The 13,170-nt window shown below is 43.4% G+C and overlaps 12 non-coding genes across 12 annotated transcripts; all 12 read right to left on the bottom strand.

Moving 5' to 3' along the window:
* Nucleotides 1–664: 664 nt before the first annotated feature.
* LOC128320679 (U5 spliceosomal RNA) lies at nucleotides 665–778 on the bottom strand. Its single transcript, XR_008304250.1, has one exon. It is a non-coding gene; the product is annotated as a U5 spliceosomal RNA (small nuclear RNA).
* An 889-nt stretch (nucleotides 779–1,667) lies between these two features.
* On the bottom strand, nucleotides 1,668–1,781 carry LOC128320677 (U5 spliceosomal RNA). Its single transcript, XR_008304246.1, has one exon. It is a non-coding gene; the product is annotated as a U5 spliceosomal RNA (small nuclear RNA).
* A 1,140-nt stretch (nucleotides 1,782–2,921) lies between these two features.
* LOC128320676 (U5 spliceosomal RNA) lies at nucleotides 2,922–3,035 on the bottom strand. Its single transcript, XR_008304245.1, has one exon. It is a non-coding gene; the product is annotated as a U5 spliceosomal RNA (small nuclear RNA).
* An 888-nt stretch (nucleotides 3,036–3,923) lies between these two features.
* Nucleotides 3,924–4,037, bottom strand: LOC128320675 (U5 spliceosomal RNA). Its single transcript, XR_008304244.1, has one exon. It is a non-coding gene; the product is annotated as a U5 spliceosomal RNA (small nuclear RNA).
* An 889-nt stretch (nucleotides 4,038–4,926) lies between these two features.
* On the bottom strand, nucleotides 4,927–5,040 carry LOC128320674 (U5 spliceosomal RNA). The gene has a single exon (XR_008304243.1). It is a non-coding gene; the product is annotated as a U5 spliceosomal RNA (small nuclear RNA).
* Nucleotides 5,041–5,929: 889 nt separating this feature from the next.
* Nucleotides 5,930–6,043, bottom strand: LOC128320673 (U5 spliceosomal RNA). The gene has a single exon (XR_008304242.1). It is a non-coding gene; the product is annotated as a U5 spliceosomal RNA (small nuclear RNA).
* An 889-nt stretch (nucleotides 6,044–6,932) lies between these two features.
* Nucleotides 6,933–7,046, bottom strand: LOC128320672 (U5 spliceosomal RNA). Its single transcript, XR_008304241.1, has one exon. It is a non-coding gene; the product is annotated as a U5 spliceosomal RNA (small nuclear RNA).
* A 1,149-nt stretch (nucleotides 7,047–8,195) lies between these two features.
* On the bottom strand, nucleotides 8,196–8,309 carry LOC128320671 (U5 spliceosomal RNA). The gene has a single exon (XR_008304240.1). It is a non-coding gene; the product is annotated as a U5 spliceosomal RNA (small nuclear RNA).
* Nucleotides 8,310–9,193: 884 nt separating this feature from the next.
* Nucleotides 9,194–9,307, bottom strand: LOC128320670 (U5 spliceosomal RNA). The gene has a single exon (XR_008304239.1). It is a non-coding gene; the product is annotated as a U5 spliceosomal RNA (small nuclear RNA).
* An 888-nt stretch (nucleotides 9,308–10,195) lies between these two features.
* LOC128320669 (U5 spliceosomal RNA) lies at nucleotides 10,196–10,309 on the bottom strand. The gene has a single exon (XR_008304237.1). It is a non-coding gene; the product is annotated as a U5 spliceosomal RNA (small nuclear RNA).
* A 1,167-nt stretch (nucleotides 10,310–11,476) lies between these two features.
* Nucleotides 11,477–11,589, bottom strand: LOC128320849 (U5 spliceosomal RNA). Its single transcript, XR_008304435.1, has one exon. It is a non-coding gene; the product is annotated as a U5 spliceosomal RNA (small nuclear RNA).
* A 1,169-nt stretch (nucleotides 11,590–12,758) lies between these two features.
* Nucleotides 12,759–12,872, bottom strand: LOC128320668 (U5 spliceosomal RNA). The gene has a single exon (XR_008304236.1). It is a non-coding gene; the product is annotated as a U5 spliceosomal RNA (small nuclear RNA).
* Between the last annotated feature and the right edge of the window lie 298 nt (nucleotides 12,873–13,170).

The following is a 13,170-nucleotide window of genomic DNA, read 5'->3' as shown; positions in this document are numbered from 1 at the left end:
CAATTACAATTTACATCTGTTTTTTTTTTTTTTTTTTTTTTTTTTTAAAGTACCATAGGGTACTTTGCCTTTTTTCATTGGCAGGAGCTATAAAAGATATCAGGGTGGAGGCAGGGTGCTCAAGGTACCTTACCCTGAGCCAGATTACTAGTTCCCAATCACTTATAGAGATAGCCATTCGTTCCCATTCATTCATTCCTTTATTCACTCAGTCACTGACTCACTGACTGTTTAAGCCATGTTGGAATTGGCTGTGGGTCTGGAGTTCTGTCACTTACTTCACTCTAGCTGTTCCTATTGTTCTGGTCTTTGCCCTGAGCCAGATTACTAGCTCCTAATCACTTATAGAGATAGCCATTCGTTCCCATTCATTCATTCACTCAGTCACTGACTGTTTAAGCCATGTTGGAACTAGCTGTGGGTCTGGGGTTCTGTCTTGTACTTCACTCTAGCCCTCCCTATTGTTCTGGTCTTTGCGGTGTTCCTAGAGAAAGAACCAATGTAGACAATGGGTGGTAGCGGTTGATTTGCCAGCCTTGGATGTGGCGAAAAAAAAGTAAGGCTCTTACCTGTTTACTTATTTATTTATTCATAGATTCCCTCACTTAGACTCCATCCCCAACAGAGCCTTGGCCATCTCTTAGGCCAAACCACGAAACGGCCAGCTTTGCAACAGGACAGCCCAGATAAATAAGTAGAACTCATCAACATTCCACCCCACAGAAATCTTTAGTAAAAGGTGAAAGATTTACGTGTGAATAAAGAGAAACCTGAGCTACAAACCAAGAAGGCCCAGGCCTCCGAAACTCTTTTGGAAAGCTAGAAAGCTGGCCCAGGGTGAGGTGGCTTGTGCCGACCTCGTACACCTTGATGGCTTTGATAGCTATTGCAAAAAGGCAGAGCAGCAGCTATAGATGTAGGATTTGTTTAGAGTCAGATATGGGCTACAGATTGCATTAAGACCTATTTTGCCCCCTCCTTTTTCCACTGAGCAGTGCTGAACCAATTACAATTTACATCTGTTTTTTTTTTTGTTTTTTTTTTTTTTTAAAGTACCATAGGGTACTTTGCCTTTTTTCATTGGCAGGAGCTATAAAAGATATCAGGGTGGAGGCAGGGTGCTCAAGGTACCTTACCCTGAGCCAGATTACTAGTTCCCAATCACTTATAGAGATAGCCATTCGTTCCCATTCATTCATTCCTTCATTCACTCAGTCACTGACTCACTGACTGTTTAAGCCATGTTGGAATTGGCTGTGGGTCTGGAGTTCTGTCACTTACTTCACTCTAGCTGTTCCTATTGTTCTGGTCTTTGCCCTGAGCCAGATTACTAGCTCCTAATCACTTATAGAGATAGCCATTCGTTCCCATTCATTCATTCACTCAGTCACTGACTGTTTAAGCCATGTTGGAACTAGCTGTGGGTCTGGGGTTCTGTCTTGTACTTCACTCTAGCCGTCCCTATTGTTCTGGTCTTTGCGGTGTTCCTAGAGAAAGAACCAATGTAGACAATGGGTGGTAGCGGTTGATTTGCCAGCCTTGGATGTGGCGAAAAAAAAGTAAGGCTCTTACCTGTTTACTTATTTATTTATTCATAGATTCCCTCACTTAGACTCCATCCCCAACAGAGCCTTGGCCATCTCTTAGGCCAAACCATGAAACGGCCAGCTTTGCAACAGGACAGCCCAGATAAATAAGTAGAACTCATCAACATTCCACCCCACAGAAATCTTTAGTAAAAGGTGAAAGATTTACGTGTGAATAAAGAGAAACCTGAGCTACAAACCAAGAAGGCCCAGGCCTCCGAAACTCTTTTGGAAAGCTAGAAAGCTGGCCCAGGGTGAGGTGGCTTGTGCCGACCTCGTACACCTTGATGGCTTTGATAGCTATTGCAAAAAGGCAGAGCAGCAGCTATAGATGTAGGATTTGTTTAGAGTCAGATATGGGCTACAGATTGCATTAAGACCTATTTTGCCCCCTCCTTTTTCCACTGAGCAGTGCTGAACCAATTACAATTTACATCTGTTTTTTTTTTTTTTTTTTTTTTAAAGTACCATAGGGTACTTTGCCTTTTTTCATTGGCAGGAGCTATAAAAGATATCAGGGTGGAGGCAGGGTGCTCAAGGTACCTTACCCTGAGCCAGATTACTAGTTCCCAATCACTTATAGAGATAGCCATTCGTTCCCATTCATTCATTCATTCGCTCAGTCACTGACTCACTGACTGTTTAAGCCATGTTGGAATTGGCTGTGGGTCTGGAGTTCTGTCACTTACTTCACTCTAGCTGTTCCTATTGTTCTGGTCTTTGCGGTGTTCCTAGAGAAAGAACCATAGGGTGCTTTGCCTTTTTTCTTTGGCAGGAGCTATAAAAGATATCAGGGTGGAGGCAGGGTGCTCAAGGTACCTTACCCTGAGCCAGATTACTAGTTCCCAATCACTTATAGAGATAGCCATTCGTTCCCATTCATTCATTCATTCGCTCAGTCACTGACTCACTGACTGTTTAAGCCATGTTGGAATTGGCTGTGGGTCTGGAGTTCTGTCACTTACTTCACTCTAGCTGTTCCTATTGTTCTGGTCTTTGCCCTGAGCCAGATTACTAGCTCCCAATCATTTATAGAGATAGCCATTCGTTCCCATTCATTCATTCACTCAGTCACTGACTGTTTAAGCCATGTTGGAACTAGCTGTGGGTCTGGGGTTCTGTCTTGTACTTCACTCTAGCCGTCCCTATTGTTCTGGTCTTTGTGGTGTTCCTAGAGAAAGAACCAATGTAGACAATGGGTGGTAGCGGTTGATTTGCCAGCCTTGGACGTGGGGGAAAAAAAGTAAGACTCTTACCTGTTTAATTATTTATTTATTCATAGATTCCCTCACTTAGACTCCATCCCCAACAGAGCCTTGGCCATCTCTTAGGCCAGCTTTGCAACAGGACAGCCCAGATAAATAAGTAGAACTCATCAACATTCCACCCCACAGAAATCTTTAGTAAAAGGTGAAAGATTTACGTGTGAATAAAGAGAAACCTGAGCTACAAACCAAGAAGGCCCAGGCCTCCGAAACTCTTTTGGAAAGCTAGAAAGCTGGCCCAGGGTGAGGTGGCTTGTGCCGACCTCGTACACCTTGATGGCTTTGATAGCTATTGCAAAAAGGCAGAGCAGCAGCTATAGATGTAGGATTTGTTTAGAGTCAGATATGGGCTACAGATTGCATTAAGACCTATTTTGCCCCCTCCTTTTTCCACTGAGCAGTGCTGAACCAATTACAATTTACATCTGTTTTTTTTTTGTTTTTTTTTTTTTTTAAAGTACCATAGGGTACTTTGCCTTTTTTCATTGGCAGGAGCTATAAAAGATATCAGGGTGGAGGCAGGGTGCTCAAGGTACCTTACCCTGAGCCAGATTACTAGTTCCCAATCACTTATAGAGATAGCCATTCGTTCCCATTCATTCATTCCTTCATTCACTCAGTCACTGACTCACTGACTGTTTAAGCCATGTTGGAATTGGCTGTGGGTCTGGAGTTCTGTCACTTACTTCACTCTAGCTGTTCCTATTGTTCTGGTCTTTGCCCTGAGCCAGATTACTAGCTCCTAATCACTTATAGAGATAGCCATTCGTTCCCATTCATTCATTCACTCAGTCACTGACTGTTTAAGCCATGTTGGAACTAGCTGTGGGTCTGGGGTTCTGTCTTGTACTTCACTCTAGCCCTCCCTATTGTTCTGGTCTTTGCGGTGTTCCTAGAGAAAGAACCAATGTAGACAATGGGTGGTAGCGGTTGATTTGCCAGCCTTGGATGTGGCGAAAAAAAAGTAAGGCTCTTACCTGTTTACTTATTTATTTATTCATAGATTCCCTCACTTAGACTCCATCCCCAACAGAGCCTTGGCCATCTCTTAGGCCAAACCACGAAACGGCCAGCTTTGCAACAGGACAGCCCAGATAAATAAGTAGAACTCATCAACATTCCACCCCACAGAAATCTTTAGTAAAAGGTGAAAGATTTACGTGTGAATAAAGAGAAACCTGAGCTACAAACCAAGAAGGCCCAGGCCTCCGAAACTCTTTTGGAAAGCTAGAAAGCTGGCCCAGGGTGAGGTGGCTTGTGCCGACCTCGTACACCTTGATGGCTTTGATAGCTATTGCAAAAAGGCAGAGCAGCAGCTATAGATGTAGGATTTGTTTAGAGTCAGATATGGGCTACAGATTGCATTAAGACCTATTTTGCCCCCTCCTTTTTCCACTGAGCAGTGCTGAACCAATTACAATTTACATCTGTTTTTTTTTTTTTTTTTTTTTTTTTTTAAAGTACCATAGGGTACTTTGCCTTTTTTCATTGGCAGGAGCTATAAAAGATATCAGGGTGGAGGCAGGGTGCTCAAGGTACCTTACCCTGAGCCAGATTACTAGTTCCCAATCACTTATAGAGATAGCCATTCGTTCCCATTCATTCATTCCTTCATTCACTCAGTCACTGACTCACTGACTGTTTAAGCCATGTTGGAATTGGCTGTGGGTCTGGAGTTCTGTCACTTACTTCACTCTAGCTGTTCCTATTGTTCTGGTCTTTGCCCTGAGCCAGATTACTAGCTCCTAATCACTTATAGAGATAGCCATTCGTTCCCATTCATTCATTCACTCAGTCACTGACTGTTTAAGCCATGTTGGAACTAGCTGTGGGTCTGGGGTTCTGTCTTGTACTTCACTCTAGCCGTCCCTATTGTTCTGGTCTTTGCGGTGTTCCTAGAGAAAGAACCAATGTAGACAATGGGTGGTAGCGGTTGATTTGCCAGCCTTGGATGTGGCGAAAAAAAAGTAAGGCTCTTACCTGTTTACTTATTTATTTATTCATAGATTCCCTCACTTAGACTCCATCCCCAACAGAGCCTTGGCCATCTCTTAGGCCAAACCACGAAACGGCCAGCTTTGCAACAGGACAGCCCAGATAAATAAGTAGAACTCATCAACATTCCACCCCACAGAAATCTTTAGTAAAAGGTGAAAGATTTACGTGTGAATAAAGAGAAACCTGAGCTACAAACCAAGAAGGCCCAGGCCTCCGAAACTCTTTTGGAAAGCTAGAAAGCTGGCCCAGGGTGAGGTGGCTTGTGCCGACCTCGTACACCTTGATGGCTTTGATAGCTATTGCAAAAAGGCAGAGCAGCAGCTATAGATGTAGGATTTGTTTAGAGTCAGATATGGGCTACAGATTGCATTAAGACCTATTTTGCCCCCTCCTTTTTCCACTGAGCAGTGCTGAACCAATTACAATTTACATCTGTTTTTTTTTTTTTTTTTTTTTTTTTTTAAAGTACCATAGGGTACTTTGCCTTTTTTCATTGGCAGGAGCTATAAAAGATATCAGGGTGGAGGCAGGGTGCTCAAGGTACCTTACCCTGAGCCAGATTACTAGTTCCCAATCACTTATAGAGATAGCCATTCGTTCCCATTCATTCATTCCTTCATTCACTCAGTCACTGACTCACTGACTGTTTAAGCCATGTTGGAATTGGCTGTGGGTCTGGAGTTCTGTCACTTACTTCACTCTAGCTGTTCCTATTGTTCTGGTCTTTGCCCTGAGCCAGATTACTAGCTCCTAATCACTTATAGAGATAGCCATTCGTTCCCATTCATTCATTCACTCAGTCACTGACTGTTTAAGCCATGTTGGAACTAGCTGTGGGTCTGGGGTTCTGTCTTGTACTTCACTCTAGCCGTCCCTATTGTTCTGGTCTTTGCGGTGTTCCTAGAGAAAGAACCAATGTAGACAATGGGTGGTAGCGGTTGATTTGCCAGCCTTGGATGTGGCGAAAAAAAAGTAAGGCTCTTACCTGTTTACTTATTTATTTATTCATAGATTCCCTCACTTAGACTCCATCCCCAACAGAGCCTTGGCCATCTCTTAGGCCAAACCATGAAACGGCCAGCTTTGCAACAGGACAGCCCAGATAAATAAGTAGAACTCATCAACATTCCACCCCACAGAAATCTTTAGTAAAAGGTGAAAGATTTACGTGTGAATAAAGAGAAACCTGAGCTACAAACCAAGAAGGCCCAGGCCTCCGAAACTCTTTTGGAAAGCTAGAAAGCTGGCCCAGGGTGAGGTGGCTTGTGCCGACCTCGTACACCTTGATGGCTTTGATAGCTATTGCAAAAAGGCAGAGCAGCAGCTATAGATGTAGGATTTGTTTAGAGTCAGATATGGGCTACAGATTGCATTAAGACCTATTTTGCCCCCTCCTTTTTCCACTGAGCAGTGCTGAACCAATTACAATTTACATCTGTTTTTTTTTTTGTTTTTTTTTTTTTTTAAAGTACCATAGGGTACTTTGCCTTTTTTCATTGGCAGGAGCTATAAAAGATATCAGGGTGGAGGCAGGGTGCTCAAGGTACCTTACCCTGAGCCAGATTACTAGTTCCCAATCACTTATAGAGATAGCCATTCGTTCCCATTCATTCATTCCTTCATTCACTCAGTCACTGACTCACTGACTGTTTAAGCCATGTTGGAATTGGCTGTGGGTCTGGAGTTCTGTCACTTACTTCACTCTAGCTGTTCCTATTGTTCTGGTCTTTGCCCTGAGCTAGATTACTAGCTCCTAATCACTTATAGAGATAGCCATTCGTTCCCATTCATTCATTCACTCAGTCACTGACTGTTTAAGCCATGTTGGAACTAGCTGTGGGTCTGGGGTTCTGTCTTGTACTTCACTCTAGCCGTCCCTATTGTTCTGGTCTTTGCGGTGTTCCTAGAGAAAGAACCAATGTAGACAATGGGTGGTAGCGGTTGATTTGCCAGCCTTGGATGTGGCGAAAAAAAAGTAAGGCTCTTACCTGTTTACTTATTTATTTATTCATAGATTCCCTCACTTAGACTCCATCCCCAACAGAGCCTTGGCCATCTCTTAGGCCAAACCACGAAACGGCCAGCTTTGCAACAGGACAGCCCAGATAAATAAGTAGAACTCATCAACATTCCACCCCACAGAAATCTTTAGTAAAAGGTGAAAGATTTACGTGTGAATAAAGAGAAACCTGAGCTACAAACCAAGAAGGCCCAGGCCTCCGAAACTCTTTTGGAAAGCTAGAAAGCTGGCCCAGGGTGAGGTGGCTTGTGCCGACCTCGTACACCTTGATGGCTTTGATAGCTATTGCAAAAAGGCAGAGCAGCAGCTATAGATGTAGGATTTGTTTAGAGTCAGATATGGGCTACAGATTGCATTAAGACCTATTTTGCCCCCTCCTTTTTCCACTGAGCAGTGCTGAACCAATTACAATTTACATCTGTTTTTTTTTTTTTTTTTTTTTTTTTTTAAAGTACCATAGGGTACTTTGCCTTTTTTCATTGGCAGGAGCTATAAAAGATATCAGGGTGGAGGCAGGGTGCTCAAGGTACCTTACCCTGAGCCAGATTACTAGTTCCCAATCACTTATAGAGATAGCCATTCGTTCCCATTCATTCATTCCTTCATTCACTCAGTCACTGACTCACTGACTGTTTAAGCCATGTTGGAATTGGCTGTGGGTCTGGAGTTCTGTCACTTACTTCACTCTAGCTGTTCCTATTGTTCTGGTCTTTGCGGTGTTCCTAGAGAAAGAACCATAGGGTGCTTTGCCTTTTTTCTTTGGCAGGAGCTATAAAAGATATCAGGGTGGAGGCAGGGTGCTCAAGGTACCTTACCCTGAGCCAGATTACTAGTTCCCAATCACTTATAGAGATAGCCATTCGTTCCCATTCATTCATTCATTTGCTCAGTCACTGACTCACTGACTGTTTAAGCCATGTTGGAACTGGCTGTGGGTCTGGAGTTCTGTCACTTACTTCACTCTAGCTGTTCCTATTGTTCTGGTCTTTGCCCTGAGCCAGATTACTAGCTCCCAATCATTTATAGAGATAGCCATTCGTTCCCATTCATTCATTCACTCAGTCACTGACTGTTTAAGCCATGTTGGAACTAGCTGTGGGTCTGGGGTTCTGTCTTGTACTTCACTCTAGCCGTCCCTATTGTTCTGGTCTTTGTGGTGTTCCTAGAGAAAGAACCAATGTAGACAATGGGTGGTAGCGGTTGATTTGCCAGCCTTGGACGTGGGGGAAAAAAAGTAAGGCTCTTACCTGTTTACTTATTTATTTATTCATAGATTCCCTCACTTAGACTCCATCCCCAACAGAGCCTTGGCCATCTCTTAGGCCAGCTTTGCAACAGGACAGCCCAGATAAATAAGTAGAACTCATCAACATTCCACCCCACAGAAATCTTTAGTAAAAGGTGAAAGATTTACGTGTGAATAAAGAGAAACCTGAGCTACAAACCAAGAAGGCCCAGGCCTCCGAAACTCTTTTGGAAAGCTAGAAAGCTGGCCCAGGGTGAGGTGGCTTGTGCCGACCTCGTACACCTTGATGGCTTTGATAGCTATTGCAAAAAGGCAGAGCAGCAGCTATAGATGTAGGATTTGTTTAGAGTCAGATATGGGCTACAGATTGCATTAAGACCTATTTTGCCCCCTCCTTTTTCCACTGAGCAGTGCTGAACCAATTACAATTTACATCTGTTTTTTTTTTTTTTTTTTTTTTAAAGTACCATAGGGTACTTTGCCTTTTTTCATTGGCAGGAGCTATAAAAGATATCAGGGTGGAGGCAGGGTGCTCAAGGTACCTTACCCTGAGCCAGATTACTAGTTCCCAATCACTTATAGAGATAGCCATTCGTTCCCATTCATTCATTCCTTCATTCACTCAGTCACTGACTCACTGACTGTTTAAGCCATGTTGGAATTGGCTGTGGGTCTGGAGTTCTGTCACTTACTTCACTCTAGCTGTTCCTATTGTTCTGGTCTTTGCCCTGAGCCAGATTACTAGCTCCTAATCACTTATAGAGATAGCCATTCGTTCCCATTCATTCATTCACTCAGTCACTGACTGTTTAAGCCATGTTGGAACTAGCTGTGGGTCTGGGGTTCTGTCTTGTACTTCACTCTAGCCGTCCCTATTGTTCTGGTCTTTGCGGTGTTCCTAGAGAAAGAACCAATGTAGACAATGGGTGGTAGCGGTTGATTTGCCAGCCTTGGATGTGGCGAAAAAAAAGTAAGGCTCTTACCTGTTTACTTATTTATTTATTCATAGATTCCCTCACTTAGACTCCATCCCCAACAGAGCCTTGGCCATCTCTTAGGCCAAACCACGAAACGGCCAGCTTTGCAACAGGACAGCCCAGATAAATAAGTAGAACTCATCAACATTCCACCCCACAGAAATCTTTAGTAAAAGGTGAAAGATTTACGTGTGAATAAAGAGAAACCTGAGCTACAAACCAAGAAGGCCCAGGCCTCCGAAACTCTTTTGGAAAGCTAGAAAGCTGGCCCAGGGTGAGGTGGCTTGTGCCGACCTCGTACACCTTGATGGCTTTGATAGCTATTGCAAAAAGGCAGAGCAGCAGCTATAGATGTAGGATTTGTTTAGAGTCAGATATGGGCTACAGATTGCATTAAGACCTATTTTGCCCCCTCCTTTTTCCACTGAGCAGTGCTGAACCAATTACAATTTACATCTGTTTTTTTTTTGTTTTTTTTTTTTTTTAAAGTACCATAGGGTACTTTGCCTTTTTTCATTGGCAGGAGCTATAAAAGATATCAGGGTGGAGGCAGGGTGCTCAAGGTACCTTACCCTGAGCCAGATTACTAGTTCCCAATCACTTATAGAGATAGCCATTCGTTCCCATTCATTCATTCCTTCATTCACTCAGTCACTGACTCACTGACTGTTTAAGCCATGTTGGAATTGGCTGTGGGTCTGGAGTTCTGTCACTTACTTCACTCTAGCTGTTCCTATTGTTCTGGTCTTTGCCCTGAGCCAGATTACTAGCTCCTAATCACTTATAGAGATAGCCATTCGTTCCCATTCATTCATTCACTCAGTCACTGACTGTTTAAGCCATGTTGGAACTAGCTGTGGGTCTGGGGTTCTGTCTTGTACTTCACTCTAGCCGTCCCTATTGTTCTGGTCTTTGCGGTGTTCCTAGAGAAAGAACCAATGTAGACAATGGGTGGTAGCGGTTGATTTGCCAGCCTTGGATGTGGCGAAAAAAAAGTAAGGCTCTTACCTGTTTACTTATTTATTTATTCATAGATTCCCTCACTTAGACTCCATCCCCAACAGAGCCTTGGCCATCTCTTAGGCCAAACCATGAAACGGCCAGCTTTGCAACAGGACAGCCCAGATAAATAAGTAGAACTCATCAACATTCCACCCCACAGAAATCTTTAGTAAAAGGTGAAAGATTTACGTGTGAATAAAGAGAAACCTGAGCTACAAACCAAGAAGGCCCAGGCCTCCGAAACTCTTTTGGAAAGCTAGAAAGCTGGCCCAGGGTGAGGTGGCTTGTGCCGACCTCGTACACCTTGATGGCTTTGATAGCTATTGCAAAAAGGCAGAGCAGCAGCTATAGATGTAGGATTTGTTTAGAGTCAGATATGGGCTACAGATTGCATTAAGACCTATTTTGCCCCCTCCTTTTTCCACTGAGCAGTGCTGAACCAATTACAATTTACATCTGTTTTTTTTTTTTTTTTTTTTTTTTTTTTTAAAGTACCATAGGGTACTTTGCCTTTTTTCATTGGCAGGAGCTATAAAAGATATCAGGGTGGAGGCAGGGTGCTCAAGGTACCTTACCCTGAGCCAGATTACTAGTTCCCAATCACTTATAGAGATAGCCATTCGTTCCCATTCATTCATTCATTCATTCACTCAGTCACTGACTCACTGACTGTTTAAGCCATGTTGGAATTGGCTGTGGGTCTGGAGTTCTGTCACTTACTTCACTCTAGCTGTTCCTATTGTTCGGGTCTTTGCGGTGTTCCTAGAGAAAGAACCATAGGGTGCTTTGCCTTTTTTCTTTGGCAGGAGCTATAAAAGATATCAGGGTGGAGGCAGGGTGCTCAAGGTACCTTACCCTGAGCCAGATTACTAGTTCCCAATCACTTATAGAGATAGCCATTCGTTCCCATTCATTCATTTATTTACTCAGTCACTGACTGACTGACTGTTTAAGCCGTGTTGGAACTGGCTGTGGGTCTGGAGTTCTGTCACTTACTTCACTCTAGCTGTTCCTATTGTTCTGGTCTTTGCCCTGAGCCAGATTACTAGCTCCCAATCACTTATAGAGATAGCCATTCGTTCCCATTCATTCATTCACTCAGTCACTGACTGTTTAAGCCATGTTGGAACTGGCAGTGGGTCCGGAGTTCTGTCACTTACTTCACTCTAGCTGTTCCTATTGTTCTGGTCTTTGCGGTGTTCCTAGAGAAAGAACCAATGTAGACAATGGGTGGTAGCGGTTGATTTGCCAGCCTTGGATGAGGCGAAAAAAAAGTAAGGCTCTTACCTGTTTACTTATTTATTTATTCATAGATTCCATCACTTAGACTCCATCCCCAACAGAGCCTTGGCCATCTCTTAGACCAAACCATGAAACGGCCAGCTTTGCAACAGGACAGCCCAGATAAATAAGTAGAACTCATCAACAGTCCTCCCCACAGATATCTTTAGTAAAAGGTGAAAGATTTACGTGTGAATAAAGAGAAACCTGAGCTACAAACCAAGAAGGCCCAGGCCTCCGAAACTCTTTTGGAAAGCTAGAAAGCTGGCCCAGGGTGAGGTGGCTTGTGCCGACCTCGTACACCTTGATGGCTTTGATAGCTATTGCAAAAAGGCAGAGCAGCAGCTATAGATGTAGGATTTGTTTAGAGTCAGATATGGGCTACAGATTGCATTAAGACCTATTTTGCCCCCTCCTTTTTCCACTGAGCAGTGCTGAACCAATTACAATTTACATCTGTTTTTTTTTTTTTTTTTTTTTTTTTTAAAGTACCATAGGGTACTTTGCCTTTTTTCATTGGCAGGAGCTATAAAAGATATCAGGGTGGAGGCAGGGTGCTCAAGGTACCTTACCCTGAGCCAGATTACTAGTTCCCAATCACTTATAGAGATAGCCATTCGTTCCCATTCATTCATTCATTCATTCACTCAGTCACTGACTCACTGACTGTTTAAGCCATGTTGGAATTGGCTGTGGGTCTGGAGTTCTGTCACTTACTTCACTCAAGCTGTTCCTATTGTTCTGGTCTTTGCGGTGTTCCTAGAGAAAGAACCATAGGGTGCTTTGCCTTTTTTCTTTGGCAGGAGCTATAAAAGATATCAGGGTGGAGGCAGGGTGCTCAAGGTACCTTACCCTGAGCCAGATTACTAGTTCCCAATCACTTATAGAGATAGCCATTCGTTCCCATTCATTCATTCCTTCATTCACTCAGTCACTGACTCACTGACTGTTTAAGCCATGTTGGAATTGGCTGTGGGTCTGGAGTTCTGTCACTTACTTCACTCTAGCTGTTCCTATTGTTCTGGTCTTTGCCCTGAGCCAGATTACTAGCTCCTAATCACTTATAGAGATAACCATTCGTTCCCATTCATTCATTCACTCAGTCACTGACTGTTTAAGCCATGTTGGAACTAGCTGTGGGTCTGGGGTTCTGTCTTGTACTTCACTCTAGCCGTCCCTATTGTTCTGGTCTTTGTGGTGTTCCTAGAGAAAGAACCAATGTAGACAATGGGTGGTAGCGGTTGATTTGCCAGCCTTGGACGTGGGGGAAAAAAAGTAAGACTCTTACCTGTTTACTTATTTATTTATTCATAGATTCCCTCACTTAGACTCCATCCCCAACAGAGCCTTGGCCATCTCTTAGGCCAAACCACGAAACGGCCAGCTTTGCAACAGGACAGCCCAGATAAATAAGTAGAACTCATCAACATTCCACCCCACAGAAATCTTTAGTAAAAGGTGAAAGATTTACGTGTGAATAAAGAGAAACCTGAGCTACAAACCAAGAAGGCCCAGGCCTCCGAAACTCTTTTGGAAAGCTAGAAAGCTGGCCCAGGGTGAGGTGGCTTGTGCCGACCTCGTACACCTTGATGGCTTTGATAGCTATTGCAAAAAGGCAGAGCAGCAGCTATAGATGTAGGATTTGTTTAGAGTCAGATATGGGCTACAGATTGCATTAAGACCTATTTTGCCCCCTCCTTTTTCCACTGAGCAGTGCTGAACCAATTACAATTTACATCTGTTTTTTTTTTTTTTTTTTTTTTTTTTTTAAAGTACCATAGGGTACTTTGCCTTT

Source organism: Pangasianodon hypophthalmus, chromosome 1, assembly GCF_027358585.1.
Source record: "Pangasianodon hypophthalmus isolate fPanHyp1 chromosome 1, fPanHyp1.pri, whole genome shotgun sequence".
NCBI classification, from domain to species: Eukaryota; Metazoa; Chordata; class Actinopteri; order Siluriformes; family Pangasiidae; genus Pangasianodon; species Pangasianodon hypophthalmus.
This window is presented reverse-complemented; position numbering and strand designations above follow the sequence as displayed.